The 24,100-nt window shown below is 41.6% G+C and overlaps 1 long non-coding RNA gene across 1 annotated transcript; it reads right to left on the bottom strand.

Annotated features, from left to right (window-relative positions):
• Positions 1 to 9,533: 9,533 nt before the first annotated feature.
• On the bottom strand, positions 9,534 to 15,744 carry LOC111756290 (uncharacterized). The gene is made up of 3 exons (XR_002790783.2): positions 15,556 to 15,744; positions 14,911 to 15,004; positions 9,534 to 11,594 (listed from the first exon to the last, which is right to left on the bottom strand). It is a non-coding gene; the product is annotated as an uncharacterized LOC111756290 (long non-coding RNA).
• Positions 15,745 to 24,100: the final 8,356 nt, after the last annotated feature.

Here is a 24,100-nt window from a genome sequence, read left to right on the forward strand (position 1 = left end):
ACACTTAGGTTGTTTCCGAGATATTACTAATACAAATTGTGCTGATATAAACATGGCTGCACATTTATCAGTGTGGAATGATGCTTTCAGTTCTTTTGGGAATATGCCTAGAAGTGGAATAGCTGGAACAAATGGGACTTCCAATTCCAGGATCTTGAGAAATCTCCAGGCTGACTTCGACAATGGTTGCACCAGTCCAAAGTCCCACCAACAGTGCAGGAGGGTTCCTTTTTCCCCAGAGCCTCTCCGGCATTTGTTGGTGGTGGTTTTCTTGATACTGGCCATTCCATCAAGCATGAGATGGAATCTCAGTGTGGTTTTATTTGCATTTCTCTAATGAGTAATGATGATGAATATTTTTTCATGTATTTATTTGTCATTTGTATTTCTTCATAAGTGTGTATTCATCTCAGATGCCCATTTTGGATTCAATATTTGAATTTTGGGGATCTGATTTTTTTAAATCATCATATGTTTTAAACAGAAGTCCTTTGTATGAGGGACGGTTCACTAAAAGATTTTTCCCAGTTTGTGCAGATTCTTTCCCCTATGCTGAAGATTTCTTTTGATATGCAGAAACTTTTTAATAAGAGGTGATCCCAGTGATTGATTCTGCAAAGCATTTCCCATGTGGTTTTAGTCCTATTCATGCATTCTCTACCTACCCCTATGTCTTCAAGGATTTTACTCAATTTGTCTTACAATAGACTTAGTATTTCTGTATTAATACTCAGATCTTTGATCCATTTAGATTTTAATTTAGTACATGGTAACAGGCATGGGACTAGTTTTAGTTTTTGGCACATGAAGAGCCAGTTTTTCCAACATCATTTATTAAAGAGACTGTCCTTCTTCCAGTGAACATATGTGGCCCCTTTATCAAAGACAAGGTGGTTGAGTGTGCTGGTATTTTGGTTTTATCTTCTAATCTATTCCATTGACCTTGAGCTCTGTCTTGATTTCAGTACCATGTTGATTTTACTACTGCTGCTCTGTAATACAACTTCAAGCCAGGAATTGTGATGCCTCCTGTCTTGCCTTCACTGCTTAAAACTGTCTTTGCTATTCTAGGTCTCTTCTCACTCCAAATGAATTTTTAAGAGTGATTTATCTAGAACTTTGAAGTATGTTGATGGTATTTTTATTGGGATTGCATTGAATCTGTATAACACTTTTGGGAGAATGGCCATTTTCACAATATTTATTCTTCATATCCATGATCAAGGGAGTCTTTCCAATTTCTGAGATTCTCTACAATTGCTTTTTTCAGTGTATTATAATTTTCCTTGTATAGATCTTTCACTTCTTTCATGAGAATACTTTCTAAATATTTCATTTTTTGGTTGCTAGTGTGAAGGGTGTGGGTTCACTTATTTGTCTCTCTGTGATATTGTTGTTAGTGTAAAGGAATGCTATTGACTTTTTTGTATTGATTTTGTATCCAGCCACATTGCTGAATTTATTTATTTTACCTAAGAGTCTTTCAATGGAGTTTTGCAGGTCTTTTATGCAGAGTATCATGTCATGTGCAAAAATTGATACTTTAACTTCTTCTTTTCCTATATTTACCCCTTTTATTTCTCACTCTTGTCTAATTGCTCTGGCTAGTACATCCAGTGCGATATTAGCAGTGCTCAATAGCAGTGGTGACAAAGGACATCCTTGTCTTGGGCCTGATTTTAAAGTAAAGGCCTTCATTTTTTGCCCTTTAGTATGATACTGGCTGTTAGTTTGTCATAGATGGCCTTTATTTTATTGAGGTAAAAACCATCTACTCCAGTTGTCTGCAAGGTTCTTATCATGAATGAATCTTGGACCTTATCAAAAGCTTTTTCTGCATCTATAGAAATGATCAGGTGATTATTACTTTTGGCTTTATTGATATGGTGGATTACATTTGTTGATTAACATATATTGAATCATCCCTACATGCCTTGGAAGAATCCCACTTGATCATAGTGTATAATCTTCTTAATGATTTGCTGCATCCTATTTTCCAATATTATATTGAGGATTTTTGCATCTGTGTTCATTACGAAGATTTGTCTGTAGTTTTTTTCAGTTGAGTCTTTCTCAGGTTTTGGTACTAGAGTAATATTTGCTTCCAGGAATCACTTAGGAAGGATTACTTTCCTTTCAATTTCATTGAAGAGTTTGAGGAGTGTCAGCATTAGGTCTTCTTTGTATTTCTTTTTTTTTTTTTGTCCTTTTCTTTTTTATTGGTACTAAGGATCGAACTCACGACTACCTGCTTGCAAGGCAGGCACTTATGCCACTGAGCTAAATCCCCAGCTTCTTTGTATTTCTTATAGAACTCTGCAGTGAATCCATCTGGGCCTGGGCTCTTTGTAGGTAAGGACTCAATAATGTTTTCAATTTCATTAATAGAAACCGGGTTGTTCAGCACTTTTACATCCTCTTGACCTAGCTTTTTCTTCCTTTTTTTAAATAAGGTTGGCTGGGGGCTTTATCAATTTTATTTATTCTTTCAAAGAACCAACTCTTTGATTCATTGGTTTTTTGGATTGTTTTTTTAGTCTCTATTGCTCTGATTTTTATAATTTCTTCTCTTCTTTTGGCTTTGGGCTTGACTTTCTCTTCTTTTTCTAGATGTTTGAGCTATAACGTCATGTTATTTATCTGTATTCATTCTGTTTTCCTGATGTGGAAACTCAGTGCAATAAATTTTCCTCTGAGGACAGCTTTCATTGTATCCCACACATTCTGGTAAGTTGTATTTGTATTTTCATTTTCTTTTAGGTGTTGTTTAATTTATTCTTTAATTTCCCCTGTGACTCACTGATTACTCAATAGTGTGTTATTCAATTTCCATGTATTTGTGAGATTTTTGCAGTATCTTTTATCATTAATTTCTAATTTCATGGCCCTGTGATCGGATAGCATGCTAAGGATAATTTCAATTTTTTTAATATTTTTAATTTTATTTAAATATGTCCTGTGAGCTGATATATGGTCTATTTTAGAGAATGACCCATGTACTGCGGAGTAGAATGTGTATTCTGAGGTTGTTGGATGGTACACTTTCTATATGTCTATCAAGTCCATTTGTTCATCAGTGTGATTCAATTCTGTTATTTCTTTGATGATTTTCTTTTTGGTGGATCTGTCCCTTGGTGTCACTGGTGTGTTAAGGTCTCCTGTTTTAATTGTGTGGTTTTAATTTGCATTTCTCTAATGACTAATGATGATGAACATTTTTTCATGTATTTATTTGCCATTTGTATTTCTTCATCTAAGAACTGTGTATTCGTTTCAGATGCCAACTTTTGGATTGGGTCTTTGAATATTGGGGATCTCAGGAGCTGCTGCTGGTTCTCCCCCTGGAAGGGCCACACTCTGCCTGACCACCACCATTTACCAGGGACCTATTCTAAAATTTTAATAACAGCAAATTTGTAAATATATTCTAGCCTCATTGTATATTGTAAATTGTTGTTCTTTCGAATGCTATTAGAACACTGCAAGCATATTTGCACAATTTCACCATCAGTACTTTTTAAGTTATGTAACTACATTTTCACTTTAATTAATAAATCTTTATATTGAAACATGAATAAACTTCGTATAATATAGCATCAAACTTGTCATGACAGTGTGAAACCATTCAAGAGAATGAAAGTATTGCAGGGTATTTAGAACCAGCTAACAGAAAACAAACAACAGTTTCTATATTATCTCTTTGCCTATAAAAATTTTTATTTATACTATCGCATATATTAAAATATAATAAGATACAGCATGTTAAAACCAATGGAAAAAGACGAACAACAACTTGATGGGGCTTCAAAAGAGGAAGACATTAAATTAAAGCTAGCTATTACGCTGTCTTATTTTCTTGAAAATAACTATTCGTACTATCACAGACAGTAAAATCAAACAACCCAGATTAAAACGATTCCAATTAGTGAGTGAAAACATTATATGGCTTCAAACCAGTATAACTGGGAATCATGATTAACACATACTTTTATGTATTCTTATCATTTCTTACACTAGGGAAACTACTCAGTACTTATACATGTAGGTTTGATTTATTCCACTTATGAGTATGGTGTCAAGCTGCACCCATTTGTTTATAAATGTCTCAGTGAAGGAACTAAACAAAAATATAGGATCCTTGGATGAGCAATATAAGAAACAAACAGAATACATAAAGCAGATGCAAAGAGATATACAGGAAATAAAAAATTACACTGAAAGCTGTAAAAACTGCCTCAATGAAAGTGAAGATAGAATTTCACAACTCAAAGACAAGATTGCAGCTAGTGAACAGGAAAGGAAAGATCTTTTAAAAATAACAAGGAATCAGGAAATAACAACTAAACAACTGCAAGAAGACTCAAAGAAAAACAACATAATTTTGATAGTGATTGATGAAAAAGAAGGGGACAACATAAAGGTTGTCAAGAAGATATTTAGAGAAGTAATAGCTGAAAATTTCCCAACCATTACATAGGAAACTGAAATCAGGATCAGTGAAGCATACAGAATTCCAAATAGTCATAACCAAAATAAAACTACACCAAAACATAAAAATCAATATCCCAGAAATCCAACATAAGAATGGAATATTAAAAGCTGTCATAGAGAAAAGAGAGATCTCTTATAATGAAAAACTTACCAGAATTACAGCAGACTTCTCAGCACCATAAAGTCAAGAAGTGCATGGGGTGAAGTATTTCAGATTCTAAAGGAAAATGAGTTCCAATCTAGATGGATGTACCCTGCAACACTGTTCTTCAAAATTGATGTGTAAGTAAGATAATTCCATGACAAAGAACAGGTGAAGAACTTTATGATCACCAAGTCAACTCTGCCAGAATACTGAAAGACAGTTTAGATACACTTAGGAAAAAACCACTAAGCAAAGCATACAATAAACACAACAGAAGATACAGATGCAACAGCAGAAAGATAACATATCAACAATAAACCAACATATAACAGTTATGAACATTAACGTAAATGGTCTTAATGCACCAATTAAAAGAAACAGACTTGCAGAATGGATCAAGAAACAAAATTCAACCATATGCTGTCTATAAGAAACACATCTAATCCAAAAGGATACTCACAGACTGAAAGTCAAAGGATGTAAAACAATACTTCATGCAACAGGAGTCCCCCAAAAAAGTGGGAATACAATTCTGTTTGCAGACAATGTGAACTTTAAATGAGTAATGATGAGAAGAGATAAAGAAGGTCACTACATGCTGGTTAGGTGAAAGCGATAACTACCATAAATATGTATGCACCAAATTCCAGAGCACCCAGTTATATAAAACAAATATTAATAGAAATTAAAAATCAAATTATCAGTAACACAATTATAACAGGAGACCTTAAAACACCATTGACACAAAGGGAGAGATCAACCAGACAGAAAATCAACAAAGAAATAACAGAACTGAATCACACCTGTGAACAAATGGGCTTGATAGACATATACAGCGTATTCCATCCAACATCAGAAGACACATTCTTCCCAGCAATACATGGGGCATTCTCTAAAACAGACCATATATTAACTCACGGAACATATTTAAATCAATGCAAACGAGTTGAAAATATCCCTTGCAAATTATCAGATCATAGCACTATGAAATTAGAAATTAATGATAAAAGATACAGCCAAAATCCCACAAACGCATGGAAACTAAATAACACACTCTTGAATAATCAGTCGGTCACAGGGGAAATTAAAGAAGAAATTAAACAATATCCACAAGCAAACAAAAACACAAATACAGCTTACCAGAATCTGTGGGGTGCAATGAAAGCCATCCTCAGAGGAAAATTTATTGTACTGAGTTAGAACATCAGGAAAACAGAATGAATACAAATAATTTACCAGATGTTAAACCTCAAGCGTCTAGAAAAAGACGAGCAAGTCAAGCCCAAAGCAAAAAGAAAAGAGGAAATTATGCAAATCAGAGCAGAAATCAATGCAATGGAAACTAAGAAAACAATCCAAAGACTCAATGAATAAAAGAGTAGGTTCTTTGAAAGAATAAACAAAATTGATAAGTGCCTGGCCAACCTTATTTTAAAAAGGGAAGAGAAAGCTCAAATTCATGCAATAAGAAAGGAAAAAGGCAAAATCACTATAGACTCTATAGTAATACAGAAGATCATCAACACCTATTTTGAAAACTTCTACTCTCAAAGGTTTGATAACACAGAAGAAATAGAGAGATTCCTAGAAACATATGAAGTACCAAAGCTAGATCAAGAGGATGTAAAACTGTTGAATAACCCAATTTCTATCATTTAAATTGAAAGTGTAATTAAGTCATTACCTACAAATAAGAGGTGAGGCCCAAACAGATTCACTGCACAATTCCACAAGAAATACGAAGAAGACCTAATGCCAAAACTCCTCAAACTCTTCAATGAAACTGAAAGGGAATCAATCTTTCCTAAGTCATTCCTGAGAGCAAATACTACTCTAGTACCAAAGCTACAGAAAGATCCAAATAAAAAAGCGAACTACTGTCCAATCTCCCTAATGAAAACAGATGCAAAAGTCCTAAATGAAATATTGGCAAATAGTATGCAGCAAATCATTAAGAAGATTATAAACCATGACCAAGTGGGATTCATCTCAGGCATGCAGAGATGGTTCAACATATGAAAGTCAATAAATGTAATACATGATATCAATAAAGCAAAAAGTAAAAATCATGATCATTTCAATAGATGCAGAAAAAACATGTGATAAGGTCAATCATTATTTTATGATAAGAACTTTACAGAAAATTGGAATAGATGGTCTTTATATCAATGTAATAAAGGCTATCTATGACAAACAAACAGCCAGTATCATACTAAATGGCCAAAAATTCAAGGCCTTTACTTTAAAATCAGGCACAAGACAAGGATGTCCCTTATTACCATTCCTATTTAATATAGTACTGGAAATACTAGCCAGAGCAATTAGACAAGAGAGAGTCCGCCAAGCACCACTGGGAGCAGGGAGGCCACTGCAGGCCTGCCCAGCGGAAGTCCCACTTTTTCCAGCTATTCCACTTCTAGGTATATTCCCAGAAGAACTGAAAACATCATACCACAGTGATATAATGTGCACCCATGTTTATAGCAGCACAATTTGTAAGAGCCAGATCTTGGAAACAACTTAAATGTCCATCAATTGAGGAATGGATTAAAAAACTTGTAGTATTTTTATACAATGAAGTATTGCTCAGCTATAAAAATTATCACATTGAGATATTTATAAGTAAAAGGACCAATCTGAGACCATACTTATAAGCAAAATACATCAAACTCATATGTATAAATACTATATAGTCTCCCTAGGGTGAGAAATGCTAAGAGTATACAAGACTTTATGGTAATCATGATTCTCCATTATATTGCTTTGAAGCGTTATAATGTTTGCATTCATTAGTTGGAATGGTTTTACCCTCGTGTGTTTGATTTTATTACCTGTGATGGTATGAACAGCTGTTTTAAAGAAGACATTATAATAGCCAGTGCTGACTTAATATCATCTTGCTCTGAAGTCCTACCATGCTTTTGTTCTTCTTTTTCCATTGGTTCTATCATGTTGTATCTTACTGGATTATATTGTGTTTGATAATATAAACAAATTCTATGGAAAATGAGATAATATAGCAGCCATTGTTCATTTTCTGTTATTTGGTTGTAAATGCCCTGTAATACTTGCCTTCTCTTGAATGGTGTTATACTACTTTGTTATGTTTGATTCTATTGTACATGAAGTTACACTAAACTGTTTCAAAGAAAGAGACATTATGGTAGTTACTGTTAATTACAGGTTGTCTTGTGGTAAAATGTTGCGTTGCTTACATTGTTCTCTTCTGATCAGCCTTCTTATGTCCTCTTATGTCTTAATCTCTTTAAAATAATTATTTTAAAAATAAAAAGAACAAAAAATTAGGTAATAGGAAGTAGGAGATGGATCTCTGTGAGACTGAAAGGGGTCCAGAGACCGTGGGGGAGTGGGAAAGGGAAGAAAAAAGAATTAAGACGTGTTATGTTCCTATACAATTCCACACAAGGAATTAAAGATCATACACTACAAGCATGCACTAATAAAAATTTAAAATGAAACCATGTGTTCTACTAACACCTTACATATTGTGACTCTGCTTTGGCTATAGTTTTTCCTTTTTCCACGTCCATACTTGAGATAATGGTTTCTGATTGAAGTGTAACTAACAGAATAAATATGAACTACCTCGTAGGGAACAAATCTCTGGCAATTATATACTCACATGCATACTGCATAGATTCCATTCACAAATGTCTGGAATCGTCCCATCAAATGAAAAAATATTTTCATCACCTTGTAACAATCTCTGTTCCCACGACATAGTTATTAATGTAGGTATTTATGTAAGTCCCCAGCATCAGATTATGTAGTCATCTGTCTCATTCTGTTTATGTGGATGTACCTCTTTGATGGCTTCAAGAAATGAAATAACACGTGACCTATTATTCTCATTTCACTCACTTGTTAAGTTTGAAGATCACCCGCAGGACAGTAGACACCTTTCATTACTTCTTATGCCTGAGCAGTATTCCTCCCAGAATACCATACTGTCTGCACTCATCCTAGAATAGGAAACCAATTTGTTGTCACCTCTGAGGAGCTCTAAGGAACCCATTGTAAATATTTTTCAGGAATTTATAGAATGCATCTGTTTATCTCTCTTGAATATGCATCAGGAAAAGAATACTGCACTCAATATTAGGCTGGTGAAGTTTCTACCATATGCCAGAATGGTATTAGCACTCAATGGGAAGAGGAATGTGTGTGTGTGAGAGTGTGGGTGTGTGTGATGTTTCATAGAGCGGTGCTTACAGGTTTTTCTCAACACTAGGGCATGTGTGCATTTAATCATTTGACTTTTTGAAAGTGTCAAAAAACATAATCCTGGTTACAGAATTTATGTTTCTCAGATAATTCAAAACATCTTTAGTTTCCACCTTTATAAACAAGTTGAGGGTTGTCTTTCTGGAAGTTTGCTGTTATGCCTCCATCTGCACTCACTCTGGAGCCCACAGTGCCCAAAACTTGGTGAGAGGGACCTGGCTTTGAGGTGCAGCTTCTCCTTAAACCTTTACCACACCAACCTCCCCGAGGCAGACAGCAGCTTCAGATGGCCTGCTGCCCTGCTGCCCTGTGTTCAACTTCTGATCTCTTCCCACATTGACCGCATCGGTTTACATTCCAATCAGCACTGTATGAAGGCCCCAACTTCTCCACATCCTCTCTGGTACTAGGCTTACTTCACATTTTCATTACTCAGGACTCCCTAGTGTGCATGAACTGTGACCTAATTGTGGTTTTCTCCCTGCACCTATTTGATTACTAGTAGTGTTTTGAAGCTTCCTGTGCACATTTAGCCTCATGAAAATACCTTTAGAACTACCCGATTTCTCTACCTATGTCAATGTCTTGTTTGTCCTTTCATTGTCATTTACATATTTTGGATATGAGCGCTTTCTGCAACATGACTTGCACAAGTTTTCTTCCATTATTGGAATTCATTTTATTTGTATACACTTGCAGTACATAATGATTACACTCACGGTGGGCAGTTGACACATGCATGGGACACATCTTTTTTCATCCCTCACCCCGCCACCCAACCTTGCTACTTCCAGCTCCCGGTCCCCTTCCCATCTTCCCACTTGTTGTAGGACATATTTGCACTATGATGATATTGTCCTTTGATACATAAAAGCTTTTAATACAGTTAATATTCTTATTCCTTTGTTTTTCATGCTTTCCATTTCACAACTAAAGCTTGTTATACCTAATGTCACAGAAATTTACAATTTGAGAATGGAAATGGCAATGAATGAGAACTGGCAACATGGAAAATGGTGGGGCAGTTTCTCTAAATACAGAAAAATATTGTCATCCTTTACTGGCAACCCTACATTTGGGAATACATCCAAAGGAAATGAAATCAGTACAAAGAGCATCTGAGACATACATGGGATGGCCTTGGATTTTTCCCAGGGGGATGTCCTTTCTGAGTGAGGAACTCCTGGGGTCCCATCCATAAACAGAGTCAGGGGAAGAGATGCCTTGGAGTGCAGGTGTCAGGAAGCTTGATTCACAAAGAAGAGGCAGAGCAGGCAGAGCAGGCAGACAGCTTCAGGGCAGAACACAGTGTGCAGGGTCTCTAGAGGCTGATACCCAAAGGCACAGTTCTCCTCCAGGGTTTGCTGCTAGATCTTTGTGTGAGCCCCAGGTGAAGGCAGTGGCCTGTCCATGGCTCCACTCCCATTGCACTGGACAGATGCATGTTAAGGAAGAAATGATGCTGCCCCCACTGCTCCATCCAAGCACCCTGAGTGCCCAGCATCACAGCAGCAGAATCACAGCTTCACTGGAGAAGCCTTCAGTGGGGAAAGCCCACCTGTTCTTTCTCAGTTGTGTGCACGGTAAGGAAACAGGGGAATGAACGGCTCCCTTTACCTTCTTCATCAACTTTCCTTTCCTTGCAACTCAGAGTTTCCGTGTGACAAATCATTCCTTGCATGTGTATCTGAAAGGTGCAGAGGCCATGGATCTGACTGACCTTCAGCAGTGGTCATCCACCTGGAGCCTGGAGTCACCGCAATTTCCCTGTGCATGTGGGAACTGAAAAGCTAGAGGTTGGATTACACACAAGGCCTGTTTATTGCTGGAATCTTTTTACTGTTGACTAGATCTACATTGTTGTGGACAATACTGCAACATTAACTGCATTCCACATAAAATCAGTCATAAGGATCTATTGGAAGGTTCCTGTAGGCGGTATAGATAGTTGAGTACCTTTAACGTACCCAAAACTGCAATATACATTTAGAGAACGTTACGAAGCTTATGTGATTTTGCAACTTAAAAGATTTTTTACCAACTATCTGGTACTCAGATCTGTTATTAGTCCTAGAAGCCAAAGATGAGCACACGCATTCCCCTCCTTTATGCAACTGCTCACTATGGCCTATGGGAGAAGCATTGCTCTTTGAGTGCAAACAGGGTGCAAACTGCAATACACAGGGGTCTGACAATTCACTACCATAAACACTTCCATCTGTCAATTACTTGACATACATGAATCAGCAGCTTTGGACTTAAAATGCACACACGTATCTGGTGATAACAATAGTTTAGCACTCCTTACTATTTATTGCCTCTTACTGTTTTGGGAAGCACTAACAGAAGACCAATCTAAGCCAGCGTATAATAAATTTCTCCTGGCAAAGCTGATCTGTTCTGTTTGCTGTTAGAATCCATAGTTACTGCTTTACTGGTAAAAGTTCGTGTTGTTTCTGGAATCCATGCAGAGCAATCGTAACTTGTATAGGCTTGGTCACAGGACTCTGGGACTCTGTTATCTGTACTGAGATGCCCATTGCAGTTAATGCTCACCACCACAGGTCCTCAAAGAAACCATGTGTCCGGGAAGCACCAGGCTCATGTTTGATCCTTTTCTCACTGTGAGGGATGTTTCAGTTAGTGCAGATGTTTCTGAACAAGAGGGCATGTTGAGCAGACAGCCAGGGAATGTCACAGGAAAGTATCACTCCTGAGGAACAAGACCAAAAGGAAAGTTTGTTGTCATTGTCATCATGAGTGCGATTCTCATTGCCTTTTCCCTGCCATCTCCACGCAGGGGTCACTAACCGAGGGCTTGGACACACTGTGACTCCTCAGATTACATCTGCTATGTCTCAGGCATCTGATGACACACTTAAGACACTTCAAAAGAGAAAAAACAGCCTTCAGATAAATCAGTGGACGCCTGGACAGTGTGCTACTTCAGGTTATTTCACTACCTCAATCCCATGGCTCAGAACATTGTCTTGGCTCAACCTCTTGTGATGGAAAACTTCCAAACATGGATAGGAAGAAAGCCAGGTCCAACTACAGGATCGATAATGAGTGCAGCACAGTAGAAATAACACTGCAAATTTCCTAGTCTGAGACTTGATTTCTTAACATTAGAAGTGTTATGTATTCAAAGGGAACAAAATGATTCCAAATAAAATGGTTCTGCCACTACCTTGCTTTATCAAGAGGGTGGATGTAAAGAAAAATATGTTCCCTGCCCCTGCTTCCTGTATAGAATTCTCTGAATGCAAAGTCTAAATCAGAAATATGACATAGCTAGACTTAATCAAAATTATGTCCCATATAACCTGATCATTATTTCCCTATTTCTCAACTGGATATCTTTCAATAAATAATAACATCATTATTTTAAAAAGTATATCTGAGCATGCAACCTAATAGCAGTTATAATCATGAGAGCCAAGCTTTAAAATCTATCAAAGTTCCACATTCACTCAACAGAGGAATACAAGGAAACAGTGTGCTTTATAAATACATAATGAAGTCTTGCTCAGTGACTTTTTAAACATGATATGGAATCTCACCTTTTGCAATAATGTGCATTCAACTGGAAGAAACTAAGCAAAGTAAGTTAAAGAAAGACAAAAACCACATGATCTCACCAAAAAAAAAGGAAAAGCAAAGTAACTATAGAGAAGTCCCAAGAATAACAGTGGTTATCTTTCCTGAGAAGGAAAGAGAGGAAGGCAGGACCAGGCAGGAATGACCAAAAAGCACAAGGTTACAAGTAGACAGGAGAAATGTGCACTAGGGCTCTACCGGCACATCAGGATAAACAGAGCTATTATGAATGGAGCACCTTACACTCCAGAGCAGCTAGCAGAGAGCTTTTCATAAAGTTAAGCATAAGAAAATATTGGTGCACTGGGTGATCAATACACTGACCACCTGTTCTGTTCATTACACAAGGTGAACAAACATCAGTTCATCACGTGGTGCCCATAAAGATATGCCATTAGGCATCAATAAAAATTTAACAACGTTTCATTTGCCTCTGAGTTTTATATTTTTAGTGTTCTTATTAACATGAGTGGCACCTACCAATTGGACTCAGTGTGATATTTCAACACATGCATGCAGCATGCACTGATCAGATCCAGCCCCCTTTATCCACCCTCCCTTTCCATCCTTTACAGCTTTTAGGAATCAGTCCTGTACATTAAGTTCAGACCACAATGTTAAGTGAAGTAAACCAGACACACAGGTTTAAATACCCCTTCTCTCATCTAGGCAACTCAATACATAAATAAAATACAAAATAAAATAGAAAAAAGAGAGAAAAAGTATTAGGATCAACAATAACAATATCTAAGTGTGTACCATGATTTAGTATAGTGGCTTTATATGTGTTTGTGCCCATTAGTATGACTCTTAATCTTTATTTATAATTAACTTGATATCTGTACTAATGATAATTAATATGTATTTATGATATTTCACTTCATGCTTATCTGGATAAATGAAATGCTGAAAAATTTTTTAAAGAGGGCTAGAAGAGGATAAAAATTGGGATATGTTATATACATATACCAATTCCCTACAATGATCGTAATCATTGTATACTGCAAGCTTGCACCAATAAAAATACAAACTTTAAAAAGTGACTTGGCCCAATGAAACTATTTTTCACTCATGGTGAAACTGAAGAGTCTTAAGTGTATTAACACCCACGATTATCACTCTTAGAGAAAATTGTGCGAGATGGGAAAGACAAAGGACTTAGAATGATTTGTGTTGTTGGATTTTAATTCAAGGTATCAAGTCATAGTTTTTAATATAAATTTTAAAGCATGCAAATTACGCCAACCATATGTATATACATAAACATTTAAATATATAGCTACATACCAGTATCTCTCCATGTTAATATATACATATATGTGTGTGTGCACATTTTCACATGGTGCTATGTATACATATGCCTATACATGAAGTATACACACATATATCAAACTTGCATCTTGCCAGAAGAAGTACCAGCTTCATCAATATCCTAAAACATTCTACAAAATATCTGGTCTTCCTGGTTCAAAAATGGTAATTACATGAGAGAAAAAACCTGAAAAACTTCCAGATCAGTACTGAAGGAATTCAACAACTAAATCCAAGACATGATCCTGGACCAGAACCTGGCACATGAAAAATGAAGCTATAGAAGAGGTCTTTGTGAAAATCAATGAATTGTGAATGTGGGCTTTGTGTGAGATAATAGCACTGCAAAAGACAGACTTCCAGATTCTGTTAATTACTGTAAGAAAATTACCCTTTTTATTATGAAAGCCATATGTAAGGGAGATTGTGAACATAATGCCCATGGTATAGGTATGTATAAAGTGAGAATATAAAGTGTGACTACAAAGTAAATGGGGAAAATGTGAATACTGGGCAAGCTTTATTCACATATAGACTGGAGTTCTATCCAGGATTCTTCTGTAAAATTCTCACACAATTCTTCCTTGCATACAAAAATCTTATCAAAAAATTGAAAGAGGAAATAAATAAGCCAGGCTTGATGGTGAATGGCCATAACCCAGGAAGGTGAAGCAGGAGGACCAGGAGCTTCAGATAAGCCTGGCTACATAGTGAATTCCAGGATAGTCTCCACTCCACAGTAAGACCCTTGTCTCAAAACTCCCCCAAAACAAAACCACCAAAAAAATCAGGGGTAAGGAGAAGAGAAAAATTAAAGCTAAATATACATAAACTGCCTAGTAATAAACCTAAATGAAATGCAGCGCATTTCATGAGAATCACATGTCAAAAGGCTTTCTGTAGAAAGAACTGAGTCAGTTAGTGGCTGTATCACATTCAAAATTGGGAAGACCTGAAAAAGATGCCAGTTTTCCCTGTTCAGAATCTAAAAGTCATTTCAGATGCAATCAGCAACTCCTTTCCTGGACCTCCATTTCCGGGGCATCCATGCTTGTGAAGTTTCCCACACCACAGATCCCAGACAGGAGCTGGGCAGTGAAAATGAGCAAAGCACTCACCCGTGCAGCTGCTGTGGCTTCCAAGCTCCCAAATCCAAGGACACGACACCCTGCAGCCGTCCTGAGTGCCCACAATCAGAGCAGATGCTGTGTACTGAAGGAGGACAGGCTGTGGCTGGCAATGTGTGTGACAAGGGCACAGGTGACAAGGAGAGGAGAGGCCCAGTGTGATAAATAAGCGGGGAGCAGCAGCCAAGGGGAAGATCGCTTGAGACTGTTCTCAGGCCCTTTCCTCTTTCCCCCTTGTGCTCACAAGTGCCTTGAATGTCAGGAATTCTAGTTCCTGTGCATCCGTCCTCAGCCTCCCAAGTGAAATTCAAGTTACGTCAGGGCAGGGAACTTTGTTTCATCCAGGTAATACCCACAGCACCTAAAACAGTGATTACGGAGGTGTCCAGCAGGATTTACTAAATGAATGACTCTAACATTCTCACACACACACACACACACAATCTCTCTCTGCACCTGGAGAGACACAGGGGAAAATGATAGTTTATACCTGAGCACACCGACTGAGAAACAGGAGTAGGAATGAGGCTATTTTACTGACTTGTAAAATTGAACCTTTCCTATATATTTATGTATAGTCTAGGGCAGCTCCTCCAAAACAAAGAATCTTAGTGTAAGAGGTAATTAGATGCTTACCTACTGGCTCCAGGAAAAAAGTTGGTAAGATGTCTAGATGATCCATTTCTGAAAGCAATTAAAAGGATTAAAAATTCATACATAGAAAAGCCCTGAAAGCCTGTCTTGCTCCACAGGGTGTGTGAACGAGGACAGGGACAGAAGTAAAGTTTAGGATTTGTTCCCATCCCGCTATCTGATAAATCTAGTGCAGTCTGGCCTACTCTGAGAGTCTCACCGCCAAGCCTCTGAACCCAACCCCATCCCAGGCCCATCACGCTGTCCACATTTACTACACGTTAACCCAGTAACCCTGGTATCTGGACCACAGCTGGCACCGCCCCCGGACCCCAGAACTAGTCCTGCAAATATCTCAGTTCCCGCCCTCTCATCCATGCTCAGTCAACACCCCAAAACCCGATTGCTGGCCCTGGGCCTCTCCCCCAACTCCATGTCTACCCAGTGGGGGGCCCGTCTTGAATCCACTAAGCCAACTGAAACTTCTGGCCCCTGAGAACAGCTGCTCGGCCGTTGACCCGCCTCCGTCCCCACACGCGACACCTCCCCTCTCCCTAACTGCCACAGACAGAGCGAGACCGCAAGCTGAGACATAAACGCTTCTGCGCAGAACCGGAAGAGGAAGGCCTGTCATGGGGAGCAAGCAACATGCCACTCAGCTGTTTGCATTGTCCCCGTGAAAGGGTCCCCTGGCCTGAGTCTGGAGTCCTAAATGAACTGTAGGAACTGTTTAGCATTCAGTACCGGATCTCGTCATGACAAGGTTGCAGAGTCTGATGAGAGCATAAAATCTGTCTCCAGCCAAATGAGCTGGCAGATGGCCAGATGGAAATCGAAATTGGATAAATCCAGTCAAGGCTGAGCACTTCTTACACCTTAACTCAGTAATTTTTCTTTTTAAAGTAGTAACTGAGGCCAACAGTAGTGACCTAGATCTGTAATGCGAGCTTGTAGGTGACAAGAGAATCACAAGTCAAAACCCAGCCAGGGCATCTTGGTCACACCCTGTCTCAAATTTAAAGACAAGCAGATCTCAGATTGAAGGCTGGCATCATGGAGTCCTGGGAGCCCTGCCCATACAGAGGCACAGGGATGGGATCCTGGATATAGTGAGAGTGGATTTTGGGAACCCAAGATCCTTGGTCTGATGGGCAGCTTTTGCAGTTTGGGACTTGGAGGTTTACGGTTTGTCCTGAGTGTCACCTGTGTGGGAGAATGACACTTAATACTTCTGTAAATCTGATAAAAAATGATTCCTTGACAATCTCACTTTCCTCATCTGTGAATTAGGCATAGTCAGCCAGAGCCTTGAGCCTTGTATTCTGGCTGGGATGAGATGGACCCTGGTTTCTCATGGAATCTGTAAGTGTCTGCATAAGGAGGACATGTGTGCTGTGAGTGTGCATGGTATGTGCATGTGTTGTTTATGTACTAGTTGGGCTTTGTACAATCAGACTGGGGGGAGAAGGCTCCAGCCTGTCACAATGTGGGATAACCTGGATTCTTGTGATTTATTTCTTCCTCCACAGCTCAGTCCTCCCTGTGCCCAGCCTCTGATGAGAAAGCATGGAGCAGGAAGGAGACTCATCAGTGAGCTCCTGACATGCTGGTTGCAGGTGAGTCTAAGCTCTTCCAAATCATCATTCATTTACTAAATGTTTCTGCTGTCTTTGCATTGTCTCTGGACTGTGCTCAACTCTGTTGCTTGAAGGTTGTTGGATTCCTGGAGCCTCCAATATGACCAGGAGAGATGCCCTGCATAGCATCACACTGGATCTTCGAAGCAACACAAGTAGACAGGAGGTGAGCACTGAAGTCTGCGCCCTAAGGCTGAAGTGCTAAGCCCTTCCACACATCCTGTCCTCTGTACTTTCTTCCCTGGCTCTGTCAGCTTGTGCCCCCTCCCTGTCCATAATGGAGGGTACTGGATGGAGCCATGAGGTTTTCAATGGTTTAAGACCTGGGGACCTTTCAGCTTGCAGACATGGACTTCTACCAGGAGGAGTGGGCATTGCTCTTCCTCCAGGGATCCCCAGCATCACTGTACAGGGAGGTGATGCTGGAAAACCAAAGGAATCTGGCCTCGCTCAGTAAGCCCAGCACCATCCTGCCTTTTCTTAAATGCACCTCGGGAGGACTTTCATTCATACATTTTTGCTTAGTGTCCATTCCACTCACTCACACACTCCTTCAACAGGCACTCACAAGTTAAACATTCTAACCCTTTCCCTCAGGAGAATTGATTAGACTCCCCTTCTGCTCAAGCTGAGCAGGACTTACAGAATAATGCTGTCAAGGATCACATTAGAATACACAGACAGACAAACAGACTGCATCCTCCTCCCCTTGGGGTGCTATGTGACCCATTCAAATATGAAGCCAGGTATCCCGACCTCTGAGAGGACTCAAAAAATCTTCAAGATGCACTTTCCTGTCAAGACCTGGAGAGGTCCTTGCTCCATGCAAGAGGGCCATTACAGGTGACCAAAGAGGTCAACATGCTTGATCTTCCCAGCTGATGCACCAGATGCTACAGCAGCCAAAAACACCAGAACAACACCCAGTATTTGAAGACAGATTTATTTAAGTCAGCAGGCACTCATTGGGATCATCCCCAAAATATCAGGTCCTGATATCTAGTGGTCTAGGGCTTATATGGGATAAGAAAGAAGGAAGTTCAAGGCAGAATGCATTGTAAACTGGGTACTGGATCTCACAATATGCATCGTAATGACCAGCTATGCTTCGCAGTGACCAGCTGTAACCAGAAGTATTACCTGGGAAACTAACAAATTGGTAACGGATCTTCTGTTACAAGAGGTGAAGGGTCTGAAAACTTACCATTCACAGAGCAGGAGAGGAAAGGTACTCATATAAAAGGCATTTGGACAGATACTAATAAATGGGATGGTAACAGCTATCTTGCCATGCAAGAACCTACCCCGAGGAAACAGTTTGGCTGGAGTAGAACAGGGGAGTGGTGATGAGGGAAGGGTGGAGACAATGTCATTGCAGATGTGACTGTGTGCCTCACTGTGTAGGGATACATCCATTATCATGGTTTTGCTTATACTTTCAGTGCATTGAAATATCAGCATCCCAGCAGGAAACAGTTGATACACTAAGTCAGACACTTGGGATAGAATTTTCATAGAGTGCTGCATTCAGCTGTGGACAGAATGTGGGGAGACCACAGAAGGTAGCCAAGCATTTCTTACCCTTCCTCAGACACTGCTATTCCCAGTTATGCGGCACTAAGATTCAGAGACAGACTTAATTGGGACCACAGCTTTGTGTTGCAGAACAAAATGATGGCACACACAGTTTGAAGGAGAAAGTTTATTTTGGCTCTTGGTTTCAGAGGTTTGCCTCACAGCAGCTAGGAAACAGTAATGGCAAGAAAGAGAAACCTTCCAAAGGCATACCCAAGGGCCCTTCCCTCCACCTAGGGCCTGCCCTCTCTAGTCACCCATTCTGTGATGACCTCACTGGTGAATCAATCCATTGATGAGATCAGTGCCACATTATCTAATCACCTCCCAATGCCGCCCCCTCCCTGAACACATAAGCCATTTGAAGATCACATTTATCCAAAATGTAACATTCTTCTCCTGGCCCCCAAGGCCTCTTGTGCGTTTTGTTATGGAAAATGAATTTAGTCTATGACAAAGTGTTGCTAACCTCTCAAAAGTTCTCAGCATTTCTCAAAAGCCCACGTCCAAAGCCTCCTCTGAGACTTAAAGCAACTCTTACCTGTGAACCCCTGTAAGATTCCAGATGTGTAATACACACTCCCAATGTAAAATAGCCAGTAAACTTGATACCTAGTATCAACACTCTCACAGCAAAAGGGTTGAATATGGGGCAGAAAAGAATTGGATGGAAGTAGGACAAAACTCTGGCAAGGCAAACATTAAATCTGGGAACTCCATGACCGGCATCTGTGCACAAGGTGACAGTACATGAACCCCAAAGGTATTGTGTGGTTCCGCCTCTATGATTTGCCAGCTGCAGCCACATAGCCTCTCTCTAGAGCTGGCTGGGTTCCTTACCCACATCATCCCTTGGCCCACATTCCACATTCCTAGCATTTTCAGGTTTAGGGGTCTCCATCGAAGCTTTGGCCTCTTTCACATGGCTTCACACATCAACCTCTCAGTGGCTCCTGCAGGGAGTCTGTCACATATCACCCTCCTGCGCTGTAGAAGTCACTTTCACAACTCTGAGACAGTACTGTCATCCACAACTAAAAGAAGGAAGGTTTCTTTCATGTCATGTTTCCAGGCCACCATTGGATGCAGAGATGGCCTCAGGAAGAAAATAGTGGAGGAAAGGGTTCCCAGCTCTCACTAGCCAGGAAGGAAAACAGAACAGAGAAGCCAGGGCCAAGAATAACACCAGGACCCAGCCCCTGACATCACACTCAGCCACTGAACTTGTCAGTGGATCCCTACTGTGACACGGTCTGAGAGCTGTACTGCCTTGACACTTCTGCCACTAGGTAAACTAGTTCATCACCTTTGAGCCTCCTGCAAATTTTTAATGCATGGATAAAATATAGACAATTGCTTTGCCAGAATGTAACATGAATGGCCTCTAGTTTGACTTCTAGTAATATCCTTCTCCGCATGTGGAAATTGAGGAACATAATCCGTTCTCATTCTATGGGCATTCTGGTCCTCTAAACTCCCCCTCAAGATTGTCCATTCACTTCCACTTACCATATTCTAGAGCTTCTCTAGCATGGGTTTCTAAACCTTTCCAAATTACTTCCACAAACTGAAGGCTTCTGAATCACATCACCGGCCATCCCATCATCACAGCCAACAATCCCACTTCTCTGGGGTTGTATTAGTCAGCTTTGCATTCCTGAAACTAAATACCTGACTTCCATGGCTTAAAGGAGCAAAGATTGATTTGGGCTCTTGATTTCAGATGTCTTGGTTCATGGCTGTAGCCAACTTCAAGGCAGAATCACATGGTGGAAAAGCATGGCACAGGAAAGCAGGATACTTCATCTCAAAGAGAAGGCAATCAGAGAGCAAGAGCATGGGGAAAGGCAAGATATGCTCAAACATGTCTCCTCCCCTCCTTCCTCCATGACCTACTCTCTCCACCTGGGCCCACCTCCTCATGGCCCCCCAGTTCTGAACTCAAAAGATCAATCCACTGATGAGCTGAGATCCCTCAGGACTCACTGACCTTTCTAGACTCCAGCTCTGAACTCTACTGCATTGCGAATCAGGCCCTCCATACAAGAGTGTTAGGGGACTCTTCATACGGAAACTGAAACACTAACCAAGAGATCCCTGTATGACTAAGTATCAGAGATGATAGAAACCAAAAAACAAAAGACCCAACCCCCTACACACTCAAAAAGAAAGGAGCTTCTCAAACACCACATCATTTCCACGCTACTTAAATGTCAGCTCATGCCCTGTGTTTTTCCAAGACTATGCACCTGTAATTCCGGCCATGAATCCCCTAGAAAGGAAATGTCCAGAGCATCAGTGGACAAACCATAAGGCTTTCCCGGCAGCTGGGTGTGCGGACTGTTATGCCCATAGATTGGGGTGCTGTCATGTGGCCCCCAACTGCCACTCCTCACAACTCAGCACGTGTTCTGTTTACAGGGGTGGCTAAGGCTGTGGAGTCACTAGGTATTGATTCCAGCGACAGTGTCTATTCACCATGCAGAGGACCTAGATGTACAGGGTGAGGGAAGCGAAGGTCAGAAGCTGTGAATAGAGCTGAGGCTCTGGGGTGAGATGGAAGAGGAGTAGGGGAACTTGCAGTCTCCACTATGCCCCTTGAGGTTCAAGAAAGGCTCCTGTTCTCACTGAGCCCGACCCCAGACTGAAGGTCAGTTTCTGGATATACAATGCTTTAAGGGGCCAGTAATTTCCCATGTTTGTGTTTGGGGTCCTCAGTCCTCTGACTGCTGCCTGATGGGATCTCTGCTTTTTATTCCTTCTGTGACCTGAAGGCAGCTGGCACCATAAAGGACACGTGATGGGCCTGCATGGAAAAGTGGCAGCTCTACCTTGAACAGGTTGATTCTGTCCACCTGGCTCTGAAAGAGGAAGTCATTGATGGTATTTAGCTCCATCCTGAGAGCAGACAGGACAAGGAGACAGGAGGGTTTGGGAGGCTGCTCGGAGCCCAGTTTCCGGTGTCACAGGACACAGCAGCTGACCCCTCACCTGTCTGTGAGCGGCTCTGTGTGTTGGGGTTCTACTTGATATTTCCTCAGAGAGAGATACAAACAGATCAAGGTGGAGTCACCCACCACCCACTTCCGCTTTCTCATCTCCACACTGCTCATATAACTAAGCCTTAGCGTCTCAGCGCACTCCTGTGGCTGCTTTGCTTTTGGTCATTTTTGGTGGTCAGAGACCCACAGAGAGAGCAGAGGTTTCAGTTGCCTCCTGGGCCTGTTGTGCATGAAAACTGTTTCCTTTTGCTCCTCCTCCTGGGCAGGGCAGCCAGCCACCCACTGTGCACAGTGCAGGGAGCCAATGGCAGCCAGGGCTGTGGGCTGCAGCAGCCAAGGCAGAGGAAGCTGAGACCCCCCGTGTGGGTTAAGATCCCTCTGCAGAACCCCACCATCATAGGCACCAATGCACAACCAGGCCAGATGTCTGCAGCAGGGTCACACCAGAAGTACCTGGTCTGTGCTCAGTGACTGATCTATAAACTGGGTTCACACACACAGGCTACTCCTGTCATGGGACAAATGAAACTGAGGCCATGCAGGGCACTGTAGATGCTGCCAGACTGCAGTCCATTCACAGAATGTCACACACTGCGTCACCCGTGGAAAAGAGTTGGTGGGGGGAAGGGCATAGAGGGGTCAGGGCACAATGCCTTCCCGGCAAGTGCAAGGTCCTGAGTTTCATTTCTGGTACCAAAAAGAAAACAATAAAAGGGCACAGAATGTGGGCAAATGCACTAGGCTGTGAGGTTGGACTGGTGGACTCAGCAGAAGATAGGAGAATCTCACAGATCAATGACCAAGACACAGGATACCCACGGGAGATCTCCGGGTCCCTACTGGCAGCCAAGGAAAAGGTGGGGGTTTAGGAAAGTGCCTGCCTACCTTCCAGCATGTCCACAAACTGCTCCAGCAAATACAGGATCTGCTTGATGGACATCAGGTTCCTGACCTTCAGATGCTTCCTGCTGAGAAACCTGCAGGCCTCGAGTTAGTGCTCCGCTACAGGTCCCCACTACCTGGCCCAGCTGGATCACAAAACTATCACCACCCCAGGAAAAAGACAGGCTGGCTCCCAAGAGCCAGCAGTCTTGTCTCAATCAGAGCCCCTTGAGGCACACCCCGAGGACAGAGGACCCTGATGAGAAGGTGAGCCAGGCACACTCTCTGTAAGCCAAAGTGACCAGGACCTTCCCTTTAACCCCGAGGCATGTCCCACCTGTACAGGTCCATGTACTGCACCAACTAGAAGTGGGCCATGCAGAGCTGTGGACAGAGCATGGAGCACAGGCTGAGGTCAGACCAGGCTCTGGACAAGCAGCTGAGCACTGGGGCAGGGGAGAACTGATGCCACGTGCAGAAAATGCCAGCTTGGGACTCACACGAGCTGTCACAGGCATGGGGCTCAGAAGCCAGGAACCCATACAGTGTGGGTCTGTGACCCTGGGGCTGATGGAGCTGAGGGCACAGGAAGCTCTGCTCCGTGTGCAGCCACTTCAGGCTGGGCAAAAGGAGAGGCTGAAACCCTCAGCAAAGGAAGCTCCCTGCTGGTTTTCATGGAACGGGGAAAGACCTGGGGTTTCACATGGCAAACACCACACTGCAGCCTAAAGAACCTGGGCTCTGCTCAGCTGGTGTGAAGCCAGCGGTCCCATCTCTGCTCCCCATTCCTGCACTGTGTGAACTTGGGGACCAGCCTGACCCTCTGAGTTCCCAGGCTCACAGCATGAGTCAGGACTTTGGCCCCACTGAGGGTCAGCAAGAAGGGCAGAAGCAGCTAATGCAGCACATGGGACATGAAGGAGTAGGAAGAGGAGCCTCTGGGGACCCCAAGTATACCCCAATTAAATTTCCCTGAGCAACACAAGAGAGTAACAAGATCCAGCGACCCGAGATGCCTGCTGCTCTATGGCCCCCTTCCCATCCAACCAGCAGCCTCTGTAAAGCTCTGCCAAGTGCTGTCCCTAGAAGAATCAAGGTCAGGGGCCTTGGGGAAGGGTCCATGGCCTGCAGCCCCATGTAGGCCAACCCACCTGGACCCACTGGCCTCTGTGCCATGGATGCCTGTGATGCTATAGATCAGATTATGCGCCTCATCAATGATGATGACCTGGCCCTGCAGCCAGATACCCACAGCCTGCTGTGTGGCCACATGTGGGAGCATCAGGTAGGGCAGCACCACCATCTGGAGGGGAGAGCAGGCTGCTGGGGTGGTGGCCAGGCTGGTCCCATGGAGAACCTGCCTGCTCCCCTCAGTCCTGATGGGAATTGTGTTATTCCCTGCCTGGATCATCCATGTTTAGGGAAATTTGAAGAGAAAATGACTGCGTAGAA

Source organism: Cavia porcellus, unplaced genomic scaffold (assembly GCF_034190915.1).
Source record: "Cavia porcellus strain 051 isolate PalLab524CR breed Dunkin Hartley unplaced genomic scaffold, mCavPor4.1 scaffold_17, whole genome shotgun sequence".
NCBI lineage: Eukaryota > Metazoa > Chordata > Mammalia > Rodentia > Caviidae > Cavia > Cavia porcellus.